The following is a 23194-nucleotide window of genomic DNA, read 5'->3' as shown; positions in this document are numbered from 1 at the left end:
TGAGCCACCTCGCCCAGCCCTTTCTACCTTCTTGGAAGCAAGACTCCAAATTATCAAACTAAGATAACTAATTACATCCAAGTAACTTAATTATATCCCAAAAGAAAGTTGAGGTGCTGGCTTGGGAGTCAGGTACATCTAGTGTCAAAAAGTCCTGGATATGGGAAGAGGGCCTGATTCAAAATACTACTAGAGACTGGCCTTGGATAGAAATGGTACCATGTCTGCTGTTACAACAGGATGCACTGTGAAGAACATAGGGTCCTGTGTTCTACACAAGTAGAGTTTTACAAAATGGAGTCAGGGAAAAGGAACAGCAGTTATAAAGCCCCAAGGCAAGAGTGTGATGGTGTCTAGGAACTGGCAGATAGCCATTTCTTAGACTTCATTAACTCTGAATTTCACTTCTTTAGGCAGACCTCTGGATCTCCCTTTGAGGCTCAGTGCTTCATAGCTTTCTTTACTTACCTTGTATGGATATTTACCTTGCTTGGGGCTTCTTATTGTTTGTCTGCCTTCCTTCATCCATTTGTCTATCTTTGGAAAAGCCCAAAGAAAAGCCATAGTCCCAGGGCCTGGCACAAAGCAGACACTCAGATAATACTGGTTGTATAAATGCTTACCAGTGAGGGAATCTAAAGTTTCTAGACAAGAACTGTGGAAACTTATGGCTAGGAAATACTATCTTATAAAACGAGGTTTAAACAATTTGTAAATGTTCTCTGATAGTTTTTCTTACCTATCTACTTAATGACCTGTTTAGCCAGTTGTTGCTTTTCCTTCCATTTTGACCTTTTATGTATGTGAACATATCTAATTCCCCATTGAAGTCAAAATCAAGAGTGAAATTCTTATCATTTTTTTTTCTTTTTTAGGAGGTTGGGGGGCTAAAGCTGTATGTTACAGGAAAATCAGAAGATAAGAGCAAGACACAATGAAACAAAAATTAGAAAATGTCCAAAATTGATGTAATCCCAAAGCAAACGTCCTTAATATTTTTTGAATATGCTCTAAATGCTTTTATATATACAGTAGTCCTTCCTTATTCTTGGGCTTTATGTTCCATGTCTCCTCTGTGGTTGCCTGAAACTGGGGATACTATCAAATCCTATATACTGTATACTATGCTTTTTTGTAGACATACATTTCTATGGTAAAGTTCAATTTATAAATTAGGCACAGTGAGAAATTAATAATAACTAATAATAAAATAGGAAAGCACAGGCCGGGCGTGGTGGCTCACGCCTGTAATCCTAGCACACAGGGAGGCCAAGGCGGGAGGATCACTGGAGGTCTGGCGTTCCAGACCAGCCTGAGCAAGAGCGAGACCCCGTCTCTACTAAAAATAGAAAGAAATTAATTGGTCAACTAAAAATATAGAGAAAAAATTAGCCATGGTGGTGCATTCCTGTTTTCCCAGCTACTCCGGAGGCTGTGGCAGAAGAATCACTTGAGCCCAGGAGTTTGAGGTTGCTGTGAGCTAGGCTGACGCCATGACACTCTAGCCTGGGCAACAACAGTGAGACTCTGTCTCAAAAAAAAAAAAAAAAAATGTACAAATGTGGTCTCTCTCAAAATACCTTACTGTATGTGATATTTTCAGACTGTAGTTGACTGTGGGTACTGAAATCACAGAAAGCAAAACTGTGGAGTAAGGCCGGGCGCAGTGGCTCACGCCTGTAATCCTAGCACTCTGGGAGGCCAAGGTGGTGGATTGTTCGAGGTCAGGAGTTCAAAACTAGCTTGAGCAAGAGCGAGACCTCGTCTCTACTATAAATAGAAAGCAATTAATTGGCCAATTAATATATATATGTATATATATAAAATTAGCCGGGCATGGTGGCGCATGCCTGTAATCCCAGCTACTCAGGAGGCTGAGGCAGGAGGATCACTTGAGCCCAGGAGTTTGAGGTTGCTGTGAGCTAGGCTGATGCCACGGCACCCACTCTAGCCTGGGCAACAAAGTGAGACCCTGTCACAAACAAACAAACAAACAAAACTGTGGAGTGGGGGGAGCTACTGTGTGTGCATGTGCGTGTGTGTGTACATATATGTGTGTGTGTGTATGTATTTTAAGAGACAGGGTCTCACTGTCACCCAGGCTGGAGTAGAGTGGTATAATCATAGCTCACTGCAACTTTGAACTCTGAGGCTCAAGTGATCCTCCCGCCTCAGTCTTCCAAGTAGCTAGGACTATAGGCATTGTGGACGGAAAAAAGCCAAACTCTGTAAAATAATTTTAAAGAGATTTATTCTGAGCCAAATTTGAGGACCATGACCCGGAGCCACTGCCAAGAGGCCTTGGGCAAGTGGACTCGCTGGGTTACAGTTCAGTTTTATACATTTTCAAACAGACAGGGGTTACAGGCAAAGTCACAAATCAATACATGAGAGGCACACATTGGTTTGGCCCAAAAAGGTGGGACATCTCGAAGGGGGGGGGCTTACAGGTTATAGGTGGATTTAAAGATTCTTTGGCTGGCAATTGGCTGAGAGAGTTAGACTTTATCTAGAAGACCAGAAAGGATATGCTTACTTTAAGATAAGGGTATGAGCACTCTGGGAGGTCCAGACAGGAGGACATTTTAAATTTACAATAGGCGCCTGCTAGGATGCTTGAGTTAAGATATTTTAAATTTATGATAGGCATCTGCTAGGATGCTTGAGTTAAGACAGGGGCTTCTTATCATTTAGGTGATGTTAAAGCCATACCAGAATCAGGTCAGGAAGTAAACCACTGCTTCGTTTGGTTAACAAAAGCCGCTTAGTGGGAATTTACCATTTGTCAGCCTAACCCAGCTGGCCTCCTTAGGAAAGAGTTTTTAGCAAAAAAATTAGAGTTCAGTCCTCAGCATGTACCAGCACACCTGCTAATTTTTAAATTTTACTGGCGAGATGAGGTCTTGCTATGTTGCCCAGGCTGGTGTCAAACTCCTGGCCTTCAAATGATCCTCCTGTATCAGCCTCCCAAAGTGCTGGGATTACAGGTGTGAGCCACCGTTCCTGGCCTGTATATATTTTTTATTAATTACAATTTCGTTAGTTTTCTATCTTTGTTTTTCACTTTTTGAAAATAGGGTGAAATCTTATATATTAATTGTAACTTAGGGAGAGCAGAGTTAAGTTTTATGTGGTTAATGGAGAGAGATAGAGGAGGGAGGGAAGACCTATTATAAAATAAGCCTGGGCAGCCGGGCGCGGTGGCTCACACCTGTAATCCTAGCACTCTGGGAGGCTGAGGCGGGTGGATTGCTCAAGGTCAGGAGTTCGAAACCAGCCTGAGCGAGACCCCGTCTCTACCATAAAAATAGAAAGAAATTAATTGGCCAACTAATATATATAATATAAAAATCAGCCGGGCATGGTGGCTGGTGCCTGTAGTCCTAGCTACTCGGGAGGCTGAGGCAGGAGGATTGCTTGAGCCCAGGAGTTTGAGGTTGCTGTGAGCTAGGCTGACACCACGGCACTCATTCTAGCCTAGGCAAGAAAGCGAGACTCTGTTTCAAAAAAAAAAATAAATAAAGCGAGACTCTGTTTCAAAAAAAAAAATAAATAAATAAATAAAAAATAAGCCTGGGCAATTACATAAGCTAAGAGTGAGTAATGTGACAGTATAACCTGGTTTTTATGTCTCAGTTCTCATTTTATTGGACAAGGCATGGACTCTGATTGCAGAACTCCCTGCCTTGTGGAATCAAGCAGTGAAGACCTGCAGAGCACTGGGTGGAGCATAGTATATATATTTTTTGGGTAGGGGGACTAATTTTAATTTAGACCATCTTCAGTTATTTTATAGTAATGTCTTTTCTCAGAATGAGAATTTTAAAAGAAAAACATAGTAAAATGTACTTTTAAAGTTGATATAATTCATATACAGTAAATATAATTTAAAACATTTAAATTTTAAATCATTTGCAAAGGAATAAATTCTGGCCCAATTTATTTGCTTATGTTGTCACTCATTTAATATCTTCTTAGAATATAATTTATATAACTTGGAAGTTCAATGCTTATTACAGGGTAGAGGCCTAAGTTTTGAGTTTGTAGAGTGATTTGATGGTAGAGCTGTTCACACCTTTATTTTATTTATTTTATTTTATTATTTTTATTTTTTGAAATGAGGCTCCACACCTTTATTTTAAAGCTTATTCCCTGTATGGGATTTGTGGATACAGAGTCTGATAAGCAGAGTGTGTGACAAACATCAAGTTTGAAAAAAGAAACTAGTGATTTTTTTTTAATTTGAGATTTTTTACCTTTATTAAATTTTATGTTTCTATTTGCCTAGCAAAAACCATCCAGACTCAGTCTAGTCGTATATTTATCATCATCATATGCCTTTTGTATAAAGCTTGTGTGTTTTTAAAATTTATTTTTATCAAATTCTCCTCTCTGGTTACATTAGCAACAGAACTTTATATTTTTTGTGTGTGTTGCAGACAGTGTCAGCATTTTCTCTTTTCTTATATATTGAATTCTTAGACTCCTTGAGAATCAAAACACTAAGGCATAAAAACCACTGACCTGTGTATCGTATATATCATCTTTTTTTTTTTCCTCATGCTTTGAGAGGTTATTTTGGCGGGTAGAAGGGATGTCCTTTTTTTGAATTCCCTATTTTGTAAGGTTTTAAAAACCGAATCTGACCAGGCACCTTGGCTCACGCCTGTAATACTAGCACTCAGGGAGGCTGAGCTGGGAGGATTGCTTGAGGTCAGGAGTTGGAGACCAGCTGGAGCAACAATGAGCCCCTTCTCTAAGATAGAACAATAGCCAGGCATGGTGGCACGTGCCTGTAGTCCCAATTACTGGGGAGGCTGAGGCAAGAGGATCGCTGCAGTGAGCTACAGTGATGCCACTGCACTCTACCCAGGGTGACAGAGCGAGATTATGTCTTAAAAAGAATAAAAACATAACAACTCCCCTCCCCCAATCTTATGATTAAATATACTAATACCTTTTTAGTTTGGTCAGTGCCCCTGCTGGCTGTCTCTTTTTTTTTTTTTTTTTTTTTTTAATTTTTTGAAACAGTCTCACTCTGTTATCTGGGCTAGAGTGCCGTGGCATCAGCCTAGCTTACAGCAACCTCAAATTCCTGGGCTCAAGCAATCCTCCTGCCTCAACCTCCCAAGTAACTGGGACAACAGGCATGTACTACCATACCTGGCTACTTTTTTTTCTCTATATTTTTGATTGGCCAATTAATTTCTTTCTATTTTTAGTAGAGACGGGGTCTTGCTCTTGCTCAGACTGGTTTCAAACTCCTTGACCTTGAGCGATCCGCCCACCTCAGCCTCCTAGAGTGTTAGGATTACAGGCGTGAGCCACTGGGACCTGCCAGTTAGGAATCTTAATAGCATATTAAACTTTAACAGAATTGTTTAATAGTTAATGCTTGTTCTGGCCGTCTGTGTTTAGGAAACTTGCGTTGGAAGGAATGAAGAGAAGCAAGTTTAATTCAGTTGCCCTTTGAGTTTTATTTTTCTAGAGGTACCTTTTTAAACAACTGTTATGACTAACATATAACATTGTTTCTGGTAACTGTTAGCTTAAATGTGTTGAACATATTTTGGTAAGGCTTTATATGAATTTATGCTATACAGGAAAAAAATTGTGTAGTAAACATGGTAGAATTAGAGTCTATAGGATAGTTAATTTTTTTTTTCTTTTTTTTTTTGAGACAGAGTCGCACTCGTTGCTGGGGCTAGCGTGCCGTGGCATCAGCCTAGCTCACAGCAACATCAAACTCCTGGGCTCAAGCAATCCTTCTGCCTTAGCCTCCCGAGTACCTTGGACTACAAGCATGCATCACCGTGCCCAGCTAATTTTTTCTTTCTTTCTTTTTTTTTTTTTTAAAGTATCTATTTTATTTTTTTTTATTTCGGCATATTATGGGGGAACAGATTTTAAGGTTTCAATAAATGCCCTCCCCCCCCCAAGTCTGAGTTTCCAGCATGATAGTTTTTTCTTATATTTTTAGTTGACCAATTAATTTCTTTCTATTTTTAGTAGAGACAGGGTCTCGCTGTTTCTCAGGCTGATTTCGAACTCCTGACCTTAAGCGATCCTCGGCCTCTCATAGTGGTAGGATTACAGGTGTGAGCCACCACTCCCGGCCTAGGATAGTTAACTTTTTTTTTTTTTTTTTTTGAGACAGAGTCTCACTTTGTTGCCCAGGCTAGAGTGAGTGCCGTGGCGTCAGCCAAGCTCACAGCAACCTCAAACTCCTGGGCTCAAGCAATCCTGCTGCCTCAGCCTCCCAAGTAGCTGGGACTACAGGCATGTACCACCATGCCCGGCTAATTTTTTCTATATATTAGTTGGCCAATTAATTTCTTTCTATTTATAGTAGAGACAGGGTCTCACTCTTGCTCAGGTTGGTTTTGAACTCCTGACCTTGAGCAATCCGCCTACCTAGGCCTCCCAGAGTGCTAGGATTATAGGCATGAGCCACCGCGCCCGGCCTAGGATAGTTAACTTTTTTTTTTTTTTTTTTTTTTTTTTTTTTTTTTTGAGACAGAGTCTCACTTTTGTTGTCCAGGCTAGAGTGAGTGCCGTGGCGTCAGCCTAGCTCACAGCAACCTCAAACTCCTGGGCTTGAGTGATCCTTCTGCCTCAGCCTCCCGAGTAGCTGGGACTACAGGCATGCGCCACCATGCCCGGCTAATTTTTATATATATATATATATCAGTTGGCCAATTAATTTCTTTCTATTTATAGTAGAGACGGGGTCTCGCTCTTGCTCAGGCTGGTTTTGAACTCCTGACCTTGAGCAATCCGCCCGCCTCGGCCTCCCAAGAGCTAGGATTACAGGCGTGAGCCACAGCGCCCGGCCTGGATAGTTAACTTTTAATTGAACAATGTCTTGAGAACCTGCTTTGCCAATACAAAATGACCGCAGCAATTTTTATTTATTTATTTATTTTTTTGAAATAGAGTCACACTCTGTTGCCCAGGCTAGAGTGAGTGCCGTGGCATCAGCCTATCTCACAGCAACCTCAAACTCCTGGGCTTAAGCAATCCTTCTGCCTTAGCCTCCCGAGTACCTTGGACTACAGGCATGCACCACCATGCCCGGCTAATTTTTTCTATATATATTAGTTGGCCAATTAATTTCTTTTGTATTTATAGTAGAGATGGGGTCTCGCTCTTGCTCAGGCTGATTTCGAACTCCTGACCTGGAGCAATCCTCCCACCTCAGCCTCCCAGAGTGCTAGGAGGCGTGAGCCACCACGCACTGCCTATGCTTATTTTCTATTTACTGGCTACTAATTTTTTAACTGTTTTGCCTATAAATAATTGAGCTCTGTGGTAATCTACCATTATTATGGTAGATTTTTTAGTTTCTCTGTGAGTTCCAGTAATTTTTGCTTTATATATGTTGGCACTATTTTATTAGGTACATAAAACTTTATAATTTTCATCGTCCTATTGAATTTTTCAACCCTAAATAATGAGATTCAGAAAATAGGGTTAAGTATAGAGTTTATTTTAGCAGAAATCTTGAGGATGGCCACCCAGGTAAACATAGACTCTACAAGAATGGACTCAGTGCTCCTAAGTAGGGAAGTGAAGGTTTCACTTTTATAGGCAGAGATGGGAAAATTTAACAGAGTTGCAACATTTTCCACACATGGAAATATCTATGTTACAGTGATTTGATTGGAGGTTGAGACCAGCCTGGGCAACATAATGAGACCCTGTCTATATTAAAAAATAATAATAATAATTACCTGGGCATGGTGGCCTAGAGTTCCATCTAGGTGGGAGGCTGAGACAGGAGGATCACTTGAGCACAAGTGCTTGAGGCTGCAGTGAGTTGTGAGCATGCCACTGCACTTCAGCTTGAGCAGTAGAGTGAGAGTCCCTGTCTGTAAAAGTAATAAAAAATTAATGATACAGAACAGTGATACAGTCTGTAAGAGTGAACTCTAATTATTAAAGTGATGGTGATGTGTCCCTGTGCACATACCAAGACAGATACTTAATTAGTGTCTATTATAGAATCTTCTTCCAGTGTCCTTTTTAAAGAGATTCCATCAGTTTTTAAAGATGACACTGTTGCTACTGCTAATAGTAATACTATTAGCAGTAGTATGATAGCTACCACTTACTGAATGTTTACTGTGTGTACTGTACTAAACACTTGACATAAATTAACTCATTTAATTTTAAACCAGGGAAATAGATAATGATATCGTTTTCATGTTACATATGAAGAAACTGAAGCATAGAGAGATGAAGAAATGTGCCTAAGGTTATACAGCTACTAAATGGTGGACTGGGAATAGAGCCCAGGTGGTTTGGCCTGTGTCTAAACTCCAGACATGAATCAAGCACATTTATTAATCAGTGAGAGACTAATGGAATTTTGTTGAAGACCCAAACCAGATTCTTTTCTGCATCAATGATAGCAAACAGATTTTGGAAATATAAATAGGATAGAGTACATTAAAATTCACTTGAATTTATTTAGTTAAACAGATGTTTGGCTTATCTTTAGTTACCTCACCCAGAGTTGTTTTTAAAACCACACCCAAATCTGTTTCAAGAATATTGGCTTACGGATTCAATCAAAGTGAGAAATCTCACTAAATAATCAGTACTGCATGTGTTGAGATATGCCACAATAGTTTTAGTTAAAATATGAAAAAGTAAAATGAGTTTCTAATAGATGTTATTTTTAATTAAAATAATGGATTTTAACTTTTAAACTTCATGTTCTTGAGGTTTTTGGAATGAACTTTTTAGCATGTTACTTTTATATTCTCATCAGATATTAGAATAATTAAAATATTTACTATTTATAGATCATCTACTATGTGCCAGATACTGTGCTAGATATTTTACATTTATTATGTAAAACTTATGACTAAGTGTATTTTATTACAAATGAGGAAACTGAGGTGCAAAAGATGATACACTTTCCAAGGCCATACAATTGTAGAGTCTGAAGTGAGGTGCTGCTGGTGTGAAGTTGAAATACGTGTCAGGGGACCCTGGTGAGAGTGAAGAAACACCTCTATGGGGAGAGGTGTGTTGGTGACAAGATAACGGGAAAACATATTATTCATCAAGATAAATCCCAAGTGGATTAAAGAGAAATGTTTAGAAATATAGAAACGTTGTGGAGAAAAGGCAAAATAAAATGCTTATCAGGGATAAGCTTTCTTAGAACATTTTATTAGACATGTGCCTGTGAATAAGTGATAACTTTTTGAAAAAAATTTAGTTTTGGTTATTATTATTAATTGGGTATGTTTGGGTATTAATTATTGGGTATTAATCTATAATTAATAGATTAATAATACCAATAATAATTGGTATTATCAATTGGGTAATTAATAATTAATAATTATTATTTGGGTACGTAATAGTTGTATATATTTGTAGGGTACATGTGATGTTTTGATACAGACATACAATGTGTATTAATCAAGTCAGCATTTATCATTTTTTTATGTTAGGAACATTCCAATTCCATTCTTTTAGTTAAAGTGTACCCTAACTTACTATTGATTATAGTCACTTTGCTGTGCTATCAAATATTGTTCATTCTATCTACCTACCTATCTAACTATACTTTTGTACCATTAACCATCCGTACTTTATTCCCCTTCTTCCCCACTACCCTTCCTAGTCTCTGATAATCATCATTCAATGTCTCCATTTTTTTTTTTTTGGCATATTATGGGGGTACAGATTTTAAAGTTCCAATAAATGCCCTTTCCCCCTCTCCCCCCACAAGTCTGAGTCTCCAGCATGACCATCCCCGTCTCCATTGTTTTAATATTTAGCTCTCACATATGAGCATGTGAGATTTGTTTTTCTGTGCTTGGCTTATTTCAGTTAATGTTTTCCAGTTCCATCCATACTTGTTGCAAATGACAGGATTTCATTCTTTTTTTTTTTTTTTGAGACAGAGTCTCGCTTTGTTGCCTAGGCTAGAGTGAGTGCCGTGGCGTCAGCCTAGCTCACAGCAACCTCAATCTCCTGGGCTCAAGCGATCCTCCTGCCTCAGCCTCCCGAGTAGCTAGGACTACAGGCATGTGCCACCATGCCCGGCTAATTTTTTCTGTATGTATTACTTGGCCAATTAATTTCTTCCTATTTATAGTAGAGACGGAGTCTCGCTCTTGCTCAGGCTGGTTTCGAACTCCTGACCTCGAGCAATCCGCCCACCTCGGCCTCCCAGAGTGCTAGGATTACAGGCGTGAGCCACTGTGCCCGGCCAGGATTTCATTCTTTTTATGGCTATATAATATTCCGTTGTGTATATGTACTATGATTTCTTTATCCATTCAGCCGTTGATGGACACTTAGATTGCTTCCAAATCTCAGCTATTATGAATAGTGCTGCAGTAAACATGAATGTGCAGATATCTTTTCCATGTAATGCATTCCCCTCCTTTGGATATATACCCTTCAGTGGGTTTGGTGGGTCACATGGTAGTTCTATAACTTCCTCTTTGAAAGCAGAAGAAATCACAAAAGAAAAGGTTTGCAGACCTAAATACGCAAAATGTTAATATATATTTATTAAAAATTAAATTTATTTTTAATAATTTTATTAGAAGATACTCTGAGGACAAACGTCAGTAGTTTTACCATTTTTCAGATTTATGGAAATAAATGTATCAAAATCTCAACAGATAGATGAACAAAGGAAATTAATAGACCCTGTGAGAAATTTCAGATGTAAATAAAAACATGAAAAAAATTCAACCTCATGTACCAATCAGAGAAAAGCCAAATAGAGCAGACATTTTTCATCTACCAAAGCAGGAAAACATAGTGATACCCTCTGCTTCCTTGTCCTAATATGTGAGCCAAAAAGGAAGTGAAACTTTATATTTAACCCTAACCCAGTTTGGAAGTTTCATTGAAACACACAATGTCTCTAAAGTGACAACTGCTTGAAATGGTAAGTCTGACATGAGGAAGGAAAAAGTATAGCAAAGGAAACTTCCAAACTGGGTTAGGGTTAAATATAAAGTTTCACTTCCTTTTTGGCTCACATATTAGGACAAGGAAGCAGAGGGTATCACTATGTTTATTTTACTTTATTATTTATTTATTTTTAGACTAGTCAAGTGCAGTAGTGAGGAGGGGTAAAGTAGCAGAACAAGGAGTTCAATCTGTAACTGACTATGAACAATTAAGTGAGATAACGCACTACCTTCAGACCAGCCTATTTTTATTGTGAAGGTACATCCTCAGTCTTTCAAATGCATGCTTTCGTTTGTGATATCTTTCAGATTTTTTAGAGCAATTTTTGTGAAACCATGGATAAGTCAAAAATTCATGTTATTTTTGAATATCAGTTCTGCTGTGGAGCCAGTGCAGTGCAGACTGTTTAAAAAAGTGTTTAGGAAGGATGTGGCTAATGAACACACAGTACATCAATGGTTTGAGATGGCTTGAGAAGTTCCATTTTGGTGATTTTAATCTTGAAAATGACCCACATGGGAGACCAAGGTGGATAATGATGAGCTGAAAGCTATAATAGAAGCAAATCCAACTCAACTTACATGTGAATTAGCAGCAAGGTTTGATGTTACTTTCCCAACAATTTTGGACCATTTGAAATAAATGGGCAAGGTAAATAGAAACTGGATAGATGGGTACCGGATGAATTAAATGAGCGTCAGGAAAGAAATCATCTCGAAGCTTGCCTTTCCTTGCTGTCACAACATAAAGGCGAACCGTTTCTACACTGTATTGTTACATGTGATGAAAAATAGGTTCTTTTTGACAGTCGAAAGCATTGGGCACAATGGTTGGGTGAAGATGAAGTGTCAAAACACAGTCCAGGCCGGGCGCTGTGGCTCACGCCTGTAATCCTAGCTCTTGGGAGGCCGAGGCGGGCGGATTGCTCAAGGTCAGGAGTTCGAAACCAGCCTGAGCAAGAGCGAGACCCCGTCTCTACTATAAAATAGAAAGAAATTAATTGGCCAACTGATATATATATAAAAAAATTAGCCGGGCATGGTGGCGCATGCCTGTAGTCCCAGCTACTCGGGAGGCTGAGGCAGAAGGATCACTCGAGCCCAGGAGTTTGAGGTTGCTGTGAGCTAGGCTGACGCCACGGCACTCACTCTAGCCTGGGCAACAAAGCGAGACTCTGTCTCAAAAAAAAACAAAAAAAAACAAAACAAAACAAAACAAAAAAAAAACACAGTCCAAAACTGAATATTCTTCAAAAAAAGCTAATGGTGTCTGTTTGGTGGTCCAGCACTGGTATTATCCACTACAGTTTCATGAAACCTGGTCAGTTGATTACAGTGGATGTCTACTGAAACCAGTTGGATGAAATGATTAGGATGCTTGTGATTAAGCAGCCGAGATTGGTCAATAGAGACAGGCCAGTCCTCTTGCTAGATTAATGTTCGACCATATGTTGCACAAACCATGCTGCTCAAACTATAGAAGCTAGACTTGGAAACTCTTTGTTATCCACCATATTCACCAGACCTTGCACCAACTGACTACCACTTCTTCCAGGTTTTGGACCACTTCTTGCAAGGAAAAATATTCAATTCTCAACAAGCTGTGGAAAATGTTTGCAATTTCATCGCCACTTGCTCTTCCAGCTTCTTTGTTGCCGGCATAAACAAGCTGCTGTTAAGATGGCAAAACTATGTCGATAGTTTAGGTACATACTTTGTTTAATTGTACTGCTTCTTGTTTGAGATATAATAAACACACTATAATAAACTACACTTTGATTTGAAGTTGGACATTTATTTTTTTTATTTTTTTTTTTTCAGGGCAAAAGGTGCTCTTTGAATTTTTTTTTTTTTTTCAGGGCAAAATAAAGTTGGACATTTAATGACCTAATAAAAATGAGTTTTATATTTAAGAACTATTGACATTAATTTAGGCAAATAAAGTAATTCCAGGGAATTTTAAACACCAGAGGTTAATTTGCTCATGTTTTTTGGTGTTAAGTATGTTTTACTATATTCTAGGTATTTGACAACTAGTAATTTTAGAATATTCAGTTAACTAAAGTTTTCTGTTTAATAGACATGTTAGAAATGGTCACTGTTTACCCAGTAACTTCAGGGACTTCCTTTGTTATTCCTCTGTTAAAATGTAGAGCTGACTAGATGGATAGGGCAACATGGTCAAGGAAGGAGTTTCAGGTGCCAGCTGTTGTGATCACGCTGGCCAGTGAACAGAACTTGATTGCTAATACAATAACAACAACAGACATCATATTGATAATATCGTGTTCCATCTTCAAAAATCTTATAGGTAGATATTATCTTTCCCCTTCTACTGATGAAAAAACCAAGGTACAAATAGTGACCTTACCCAAGAGTATCTGAGTTAGGGTTTGAACCTGGGTCACTACAAAGCCCTCTATCCCATCACATGTCATGCCTTTCAGCAGTTGTAGGACCTCAGGGTTGTCCACTCACATATTTTCCTACCATCTTCTGGACATCCCATAGGAGATTGATTTTAGTCAGATTATAGGTAGAGAACAGAGCTGCCAGGACCACCCAGAAATAGCCAAGCAGGCAGCATATTATTATTTTAGCCAGCAGATACTAGGGGTTGCAGGGTGAAGGGGAGGTTGACAGAAGTTGCTGCTTAGAAGATATTGGCCTCTATCACTATTTGCTCACCTTGTTATATGGCTGTAATACAATTTTGTATATGCTATTTTAACAAATTATAGGCCATGTCCTACATATTATTCATAAGATCATTTTTATGATCAAATACTTTCCCATCTTACTATTTTGGTTTTCTTAGAGATGGCCTCTCCCTCTGTCTTCCAGGCTGAGTGCAGTGGCAAAATCATAGCTCACTGTAACCTTGAACTCCTGTACTCAAGCGATTCCTCTACCTCAGTCTCCTTAGTAGCTGGGACTACAGGCGCATGCCACCACACCCAGCTAATTAAAAAAAAAATGTTTTTGTAGAGACAGGATCTCGCTGTTTGCCCAGGCTACTCTTGAACTCCAGGGCTCAAGTGATCCTCCCATTTTGGCCTCCCAAAGTGCTAGGGTTACAGCCACTGTGCCCAGCCATCTTATTATTTTATAATTATTAAACTATGATATTGCTCTGTATTTTTTTCAGGGAAACATTCTCATCTTAGGCTAATGTTGTTAGTCCCTCTTAATGTGTTTAATTAGATCATATAGTGGCTTTTTTCTTCCTTCTCAAATCTAAATAGAATTTTCTAACATGTCTGGTTGACCTATGCTTCCTGACTTAGCTGGGTCTTCCTACAGTCTTTATGGGCTTCTCTGTGGTGCCATGCATGCTTAGTTATAACTTAGTTATAACTTCTGGGAAGTCTAGAAGTCTCTTTTTCTTGCTTTTCTTATTGTCCTGCCTCTGGGAGTTATTAAGTGCTTGAGTCTCCAAATCTAGTCAGCTAGAGGCAGATTTAGCCTCTTTTTCTTTGAATATCAAATTTGGGAATTGACGTAATTCTTAGAAACATAAAACCTGGTTAACTCAGAGACAACCCAATTTGATATACCTATTGTCCGTTTCAGTCTGGAATTTCCTTGTGTGTGGTGAACTGAAATTTGGAGTCTTTTAGTTTGCTGCTATATCCCCAGAGTCTCCTCAGTCATACGTCAGTTATGATTTAATGGAGCAAAGTGATGGTTTTTCTTATGATGAGAAGCCTCTGGAATCCAAACTTAGGTTAGCATTGTTAGTCCCAAATGCTAGACCTGGATGTGTATTTGTTCTCTAATATATACTAATATTATATATTATATTAATTGAGGACCTGTAATATGATAGCCCTGTGAATATGCTAGTGAATGAAATAAACAAGTTTCTTGCCCTCTTGGGGGTTGCATTTCTAGAAGGGGAAATAGGGAATTTCTGATGGTAATCCTAATTGCTAGTACTCAAGTGCTTCCTATGAGTCAGGCACTGCATTAACTATATGAGACAGGTACCAATATTAACCTCATTTCAAATGTGGAAGCTGTGACCAGAGAAGTTAAATCTTCCCAAGGTTATAGAGTCTGTAAGTGGCTGAGCTGGAATTTGAACTCAGGCAGTCTAGCTCTAGAGTCTGTGCTCTGATAGTGGTGATAAGTGCTTTGAAGCAAAAGAAAACACAAGAGCCCAGAGTGATTTGTTTGAGAGAGTTGGGTGTGGGGGCTACTATAATAGGATGGGCAGAGAAGTTAATTTCAGATTTTGGAGGTGAAATTTGACCTGCAACCTAACTGGTAAGGACTGACACATTCAGAGTGGCTGGAATAAGTTTATTCTAGGCAGAGAGAACAGCAGGTACAAAGACTGAGAGGCAGGAAGGGGCTGGGTATGTTTGAGGTGGGAGACAGGAAGGAGCTGGGTGTGTTTGAGGTGGGAGGGGAGGCTGGTGTGTTTGGGACATGATAAGCAGGGGGAGGCTGGGCTGGGGGTCAACCTAGGAAGTTCCCTGCAGGCTTGAATCTTGATAAATTAAGATTCCAGATTTATCTAGGGACTGTGAGAAGCCACTGGTGGGAATTAAGCAGGGATATGAGATTGAAATACATTTTCATGGAAAATGAATTATAGGCTGGGTGTGGTGGCTCACGCCTGTAATCCTAGCTCTCTGGGAGGCCGAGGCGGGCGGATTGCTTGAGGTCAGGAGTTCAAAACCAGCCTGAGCAAGAGCAAGACCCCGTCTCTACTATAAATAGAAAGAAAATAATTGGCCAACTAATATATATAGAAAAAATTAGCTGGGCATGGTGGCGCATGCCTGTAGTCCCAGCTACTCAGGAGGCTGAGGCAGGAGGATTGCTTGAGCCCAGGAGATTGAGGTTGCTGTGAGCTAGGCTGACGCCATGGCACTCACCCTAGCCTGGGCAACAAAGCGAGACTCTGTCTCAAAAAAAAAAAAAAAAGAAAGAAAATGAATTATAAAAGTTTAAGAGTAGAAGCAGAGAGAAAAGACAGGGGAATAAGAATTATGTTTTGGGCCAGGTGTGATGGCTCACACCTGTAATCCTAACACTCTGGGAGGCCAAGGCAGGAGGATTGGTTGAGCTCAAGAGTTGAAGACCAGCCTGAGTAAGAGTGAGGTCTCTACTAAAAATAGAAAAATTAGCTGGGTGCATGTCTGTAGTCCCAGCTACTTGGGAGGCTGAGGCAGGAGGCAGGAGGATTGCTTAAGCGCAGGAGTTTGAGGTTGTAGTGAGCTACGATGATGCCACTGTACTCTACCCAGGGAGACAGAGCAAGACTATCTCAAAAAGAAAAAAAAAAGACTTATCTTTTGAATAAGTTAGATTTAAATGGACTTTGAACAATCAAAAAGATGTTTTATCAGCATTTGGATGTACAGGTTTGGGCTCAGGGAAGAGTTTGGGGCTGGAGATAGAAATTTGTGGTCCATTAGTGTATATAAACTAGTGGTTCTCAACTCTGAGTGCACATTTGAAGCACCTTTAAAAATCCTGATGCCCAGGCATCACTCCCAGAGATTCAGGTCCTGTTGGTCTGGGCTGTGGTCTAATCACAGTTTGTTTTAAAGCTGTCCAGGTAACTCTAAACTACAACTAGGACTCTAAAATATAATACTGTTAGAGGTGGGGATTTAAAGCCGCAGAGGGCCGGGATTCGATTGTTTAGGGCAACAATATAGCTAGAGAAGATAAGCAGCTCAGAGTCCTGGGGTACCTCAATGCTTAGAGGTTGGTTAGAAGAAGGGGGACAGCAAAGGAGATTCACAGGAGTAGCTAGAGAGATAGGAGGAAAACCAGAAACTTGTGTCTGAAAGCCAGAAGAGGACAGTGCCTCCAGAGGACAGAGTGGCTGTGCCAGGTGCTGCTGAGAGCCTGGCACGGTGGACGTAGCTAGAGGGTTGACCCTAGCTTTTACTGAGGCGGTGGGTGTCAGTGGTTCAGACCAGGGTCAATAGGAGCTATGGCTTCTAATCCTACATCTGGCATTAGTTTTCCATGTAAAATTAAACAGGATGCTTACCCCTTTTTTTCTTAGCCTGTTTGTATCTTTGCTTATTTATCAAAATGTAAATGAAATATCTCAGTGCTTAAGATGATTAATAGACTTAGCTTTATTCCCCTCCCCCACGTCCAAACAACAGCCAGTTCTCCTTGGTTCTAACTGTCTCTCTGCCTGGAACACCTTTCTGGATATATGTCCACTTGGCCTAACGCCCCCACCACCTGTGAGTCTGTGAGGTGTTCCTCAGCTGTCACTTTCTCCAAGAGCCTTCCTCTGCACTTCCTACTTAATGATGTGACTCTCCTCCCCACTCCTCTGGACTCCCATTTCCTACCCATAGCCCTGTTACCTTCTAGCATACTATGGGATTGGCTCACTTATTGTATATTGCCTGGTCCCTCTGCTAGAATATAAAAAATCTTTATTTCGTTCATTGATGTCTCCCAGGCATCTACATTGCTAAACAATGCCTGGCCTGTAGTAGCTTCATAGTTCGGTGCTCAGTAAATATTTGATGACTGAATGATTGTTGATTCAATGAAAATAGTGATAATTATCTTTTGGCTATACTTCAGTTGCATTTGAACTTTGCATAGGATCTGTCAGTTCTCTCCATGGCCTAACTGTGGGGACTGCCAAAGTTTGGATTCTCTTCTCGTACCTTAGTAGTGGCCTGTCTAGTGAACTGGCACCATTTTGGTGCCATATAAGGGAAAACTAATAATACGTACAGTTTGAATCATAATTCCTTTGTCTAAATTTGGGTTTGGCCATTTTTCCTTTGTCTAAATTTGGGTTTGGCCATTTTTCTTCAAAGAAATGGGATCTTGCTCTGCTGTCCAGGCTTAAGTATAGTGGCATGATCATAATTAACTGCAGACTCGAATTCCTGTGCCCAAGTGATCCTTCTGCCTCAGCCTCCTGAGTACCTGGGAAAACAAATGTGTGCTACCATACCCAGCTTATTTTTGGCCATCCTCCCCCCCCCCTTTGTGGCTATTAAGACTTTAATGATTTTATGTTTCAAATATCATTTGGAATTTTTAAAGACTTTAGAAATTATTTGGATGTTAATGTAGGGAAGTGGTGGTGATAATTAGAAACAAATTATATATATATGTATATATGAAACAATATATTTTCGAAACCAATTATAGTTTTGACAGGGATCAGAAATTTTCGTTTATTTGTCAATGACAATAAAAGTCATGTTAGCAAAAAGCAATTTGGCACTGTGGAAAGTACATAGGTTGGAAGCCAGGATGTCTGGGTCTAAGGTTTGTCCAGTAATCTTAGCCACTTATTAATGTGTGTCCACTGTCTGTCATACTTACTCTGCTCAATTTTTGATTCATATAATATCCCTCAATGGTTGCCATTACTTATACCCCAGCTTTTTTTTTTCTTTTTCTTTTTCTTTTTTGAGACAGGGTCTTGCTCTGTCACCCAGGCTGGAGTGCAGTGGGGTCATCATAGCTTACTGCAGTCTTGAACTCTTGGCCTCAAGTGATGCTCCTGCCTCAGCCACCTGAGTACCTAGGACTACAGGTGCATGCCACCATGCCTGGCTAATTTTTTTTTTTTTGGTAGAAACAAGGTCTTACCATGTTGCTCAGGCTTGTCTTAAACTCCTGAGCTCAAGCTATCTTCCTGCCTTAGCTTCCCAAGTAGCTGAGACGACAGGCACGTGCCACTGCAGCAGGCACTTTGCTTCATAGATGAGGAAACTAAGTACCAGAGAGAAGTTAAGCAACTTGTCCAGGATCACACAACTGCTAAGTAGTGCAGTAGACTTCAGACTTGGCCTTGGTTTGACTGCAAGCCTACATGTTTAGCCTGCCAACACACACCATGGTGCTTCTCTCTGCCAGTGTGTCCAAGGCAGTTCTCTTTATCCCTGAGCCTCTTTTCACACTTTTAAAATGAAGGGTTCAATCTTATTCTATATGTTAGTCCATTTTGTGCTGCATATAACAGAATACCTGAAACTTCATACTTCATAATGAACAGAAGTTTATTGGCTCATGTTTCTGGAAGCTGAGAAGTTCAAGATTAAGGCATTAGCATCAGGTGATGGCCTTCTTGCTTCCTCATCCCATAGGGAAAGGTGAGAAGGGGAGGAAGAGGGGGAAGGGGGGGAAGACTGAACACTCCCCTATAATGGCATTAATCCATTCATGAGGGCAGATCCTTCATGGCTTAATCACCGTTCATTAGGCCCCTCCTCCCAACACTGTTGCATTGGGGATTAAGTTTCCAACACATGCTTTTTGGGGGACATAATTAAACTGAGATCTTCACAACATTGAATTAGAAAGGGTATAGAAGGCCTGCTAACTCTTCAGTTTAATTTTCAGTCCACAAGTTTGTATTGAGCACTACTACTGTGCAGCAGACATAGCGTAAGATGCTGTTAGACTTAGGAATGTATGTACCTGCTTTGTCTGTCTGGTCAGGAAGGTGGGCTGTGTTCACCTAATAGCTGCATACTTCAAGGCCAGTTATGATAAGTGCCCTGTTCTTCAGTGGTAAACCGTGACTCAGATTCCCTAACGCCAGAGGGAGGTGTACCATAAGTATTTGATTCCTTCTAGATGGAACTGTTTGTACTTTGGGGTCAGGAACCCCAGTGCTTTTGGTGAGATGGAAGTGATGCCTGCAAAATGGAGCCAATACACATTTAAAGAAATACAGAAATATGAACAGTATCATTCTGGAGCAGAGCCTGTGAGGGGCATTCTCAACTTGAGAGTTTGGTTATTACCTCTGAAGTAGGTTGGGGTGAAAAAAAAGAGAGAGAGAGAGAGAGAGTTTAATAACTTACTCTTTCTATCCTGGGGTAAAACACAATCTCTTAGAACCTACATTTTATCATCTGTGAAATCAGGATAAGGGCATCCTACTAATTGTAAACTATAAAACTTTAAGCAAATGTTCGGTATTGTCATGCTGCTGGAAATACAATGTAGTGTGTACTCTGCTGATTTATACTTTCAGAGATGCTCATTATGTTCTTTTTTTTTTTTTATTTTTTATTTTTTGAGACAGAGTCTTCGCTTTCTTGCCCAGGCTAGAGTGAGTGCCGTGGCGTCAGCCTAGCTTACAGCAACCTCAAACTCCTGGGCTCAAGTGATCCTCCTGCCTCAGCCTCCCGAGTAGCTGGGACTACAGGCACGAGCCACCATGCCCGGCTGATTTTTATATTATATATATTAGTTGGCCAATTAATTTCTTTCTATTTTTATGGTAGAGACGGGGTCTCGCTCAGGCTGGTTTTGAACTCCTGACCTTGAGCAATCCGCCCACCTCGGCCTCCCAGAGTGCTAGGATTACAGGTGTGAGCCACCGCACCCGGCCTCATTATGTTCTTAATGGTGTTTTCTTTGAAAAATATTTTTAGACATTTACTTTTTATAAATTAAGCTTTAAAAAGGTATATATTAGAAACATAAAGGATCTCCTGGTCTTCTTTGTCTTCCATCCACTCAGCTCCCTCTCACTTCCTCCATCCACCCAACTCCATCTCACTTTTTTTTTTTGAGACAGAGTCTCACTTTGTTGCCCAGGCTAGAGTGAGTGCCGTGGCATCAGCCTAGCTCACAGCAACCTCAAACTCCTGGGCTCAAGCGATCCTCCTGCCTCAGCCTCCAGAGTAGCTGGGACTACTAGCCACCATGCCTGGCTAATTTTTTCTATATATATTAGTTAGCCAATTAATTTCTTTCTATTTATAGTAGAGATGGGGGTCTCACTCTTGCTCAGGCTGGTTTGGAACTCCTGACCTCGAGCAATCCGCCCACCTTGGGCTCCCAGAGAGCTAGGATTACAGGCGTGAGCCACCACCTGGCCTCCCTCTTACATCTTACAGGTAAACCACCATGTTAAGTTTCTTATGTTTTCTTCCTGCATTTCTTTTTGCAAATACAAGTAAATATGAATATTTTTCTTATTTCTCTTCTTTCCCCCCTGAAAGATACCATATATACACTGTTCTCTCTCTTTTTTTCTTGACAGTATCTCCTGGTTTTTATGAAAACCAGACCATCTAGAATTTTTTATGTGCTCATGATTACTTGCTAGCGTAAAGCCTTTTAAACCTTCCATCAGCTGACATAATTACTTTTCACTAAGCATACCTTTGGCAGAGTCTTACTAAGGCTTATTTTTGTGATTTTAAATGTTTCCTGCCTAGCTCTAAAAAGGAAAACCTGGCACCATCTTTAGATGTTTCAGAGTTAATAAAGTAGCTCATGTTTCAGCCTTTGCGTGTACAGAATACATATATATTCTTCTTAGCACACTCAACTGTTGCAGTATTCTCAGAGTATTAGCCCTCGCTGACTGTTCTCTTCGAAACTTCCTTTTATCATTTGTCTTCCACAGGAGCCAATTACTTCACAACTAGGACATTTAGTTGCTGACCATTAAATTCTACAAAAACTGCCTGTTTGTTTTTTGTGGTCAGTATTTTAATCTTCTTTACCTGCAATCCTGCCAACCTTCCTTACATTCCCCTTCCCCTCAGAAAAATAAATAAAAATCCATCTCAAACCATTACTTAGCAAGCCACTTCATAGAATGAAATTCAGGAAAAGTTTTATTTTAGTAAATAGTAAATTTTGAAAGACTGCATAACTTCATCAAAAATATTGTTAAAAAGACAACAAGACTCTCTTGTGCTGTGTTAGTTATTTGTTAACTCTAAGCATATATAAAATTACTTCTCCCAGACTCTTCTCCTGAAATCTTAATTGTGTTGTGCTTTGTGGAATTCCTTCTTGAAAGCACTTGTTTAAGAGTATACTGGGCCTGGGCTCAGTGGCTCATGCCTGCAATCCTAGCACTCTGGGAGGCAGAGGCGGGGGAGGATCACTTGAGCTCAGGATTTCAAGACTAGCCTGAGCAAGAGTAAGACCTTATCTCTATCATTAATAAAAATAGAAAAATTAGCCGGGCATGGTAGTGTGAGCTTGTAGACCCAACTACTCAGGAGGCCCACGTAAGAGAATCGCTTAAGTCCAGAAGTTTGAGGTTGCAGGGTGCTACAGTGATGCCACTGTACTCTATCCAGGGTGAAAGAGTAAGACTCTGTCTCAAAAAAACAAACAAACAACCCCAAAAAACATTTATACTTATATTTGGGCCATCTGAAGGTACTGGATGTCACTTTAAGTAGGGTTTTTTGTTATGAAAGCAGTTTTATGAAAATCAGTAATGCAGAATGATTTTGTGTTCCTTTGCCATTCATTCATTTAACAGATACTCTGAACTACACACGAGCCTCAGTGTACCCGCTGCCCTTACCGTGTGAAGGGTCTTGGGTTTAGGTTCTGAGTCAACCATTATTTTTTGTGAGGCCTCTGGGACTTAAAACTCATTTCATCTGCAAATAGATGAATCCTGAAGGGTTGTTAGAATTAACTAGTATGTGAGAACATTGTTCTCTACAGTGGTCTCTACAGTGAGAACATTGTTCTCTACAGTGCAAGTTCAGGTCACTCTTCTGGATCCCTTGCATTTTCTAGTTGTATCTCATTAGCTGGGTTTGGGAAAAATTAGGTCTGTGGTTTGGGGGTCATAAAGATGATGATTATGCCTCTATCCTATTTTTTTAAATTTTTATTTATTTATTTTTTTGAGACAGAGTCTTACTCTATTGCCTGGGCTAGAGTGCTGTGGCATCAGCTTAGCTCACAGCAACCTCAAACTCCTGGGCTTAAGCAATCCTTCTGCCTCAGCCTCCGAGTAGCTGGGACTACAAGCATGCGCCACCATGCCCGGCTAATTTTTTTTTTCTATATATATTAGTTGGCCAATTAATTTCTATTTTTAGTAGAGGTGGGGTCTCGCTCTTGCTCAGGCTAGTCTAGAACTCCTGAACTCAAACCATCCACCCTCCTTGGCCTCCCAGCCGGCTAATTTTTTCTATATATTTTTAGTTGGGCAATTAATTTCTTTCTAATTTTAGTAGAGATGGGGTCTTGCTCATGTTCAGGTTGGTTTTGAACTCCTGACCTTGAATGATCCTCCTGCCTTGGCCTCCAAAAGTGCTAGGATTACAAGCATGAGCCACCATGCCCGGCCTCTATCCTATTTTATCATTTTCTTCCAGGGTATTATCAGCTGCATTGTCTCATTTGATCATTAGGTTGGGGAGATATTTTTACTTCATAGGTGAGGAAACCTTATACATGTTGAAGTTGTACGGTGGCATGAGTGGAACTAACCACTGATTGCTGGCCCAGTA

At 40.1% G+C, this 23194-nt stretch overlaps 1 protein-coding gene across 5 annotated transcripts in view; it reads left to right on the top strand.

Annotated features, from left to right (window-relative positions):
* The window catches only part of ADD1 (adducin 1), a 109615-nt gene that overhangs the window by 14755 nt on the left and 71666 nt on the right, over positions 1 to 23194 (top strand). The window lies entirely within an intron of this gene.

This window comes from Microcebus murinus, chromosome 16, assembly GCF_040939455.1.
Source record: "Microcebus murinus isolate Inina chromosome 16, M.murinus_Inina_mat1.0, whole genome shotgun sequence".
NCBI lineage: Eukaryota > Metazoa > Chordata > Mammalia > Primates > Cheirogaleidae > Microcebus > Microcebus murinus.
The sequence above is the reverse complement of the archived record's forward strand: the minus strand, read 5'-3'. Positions and strand labels throughout refer to the sequence as shown.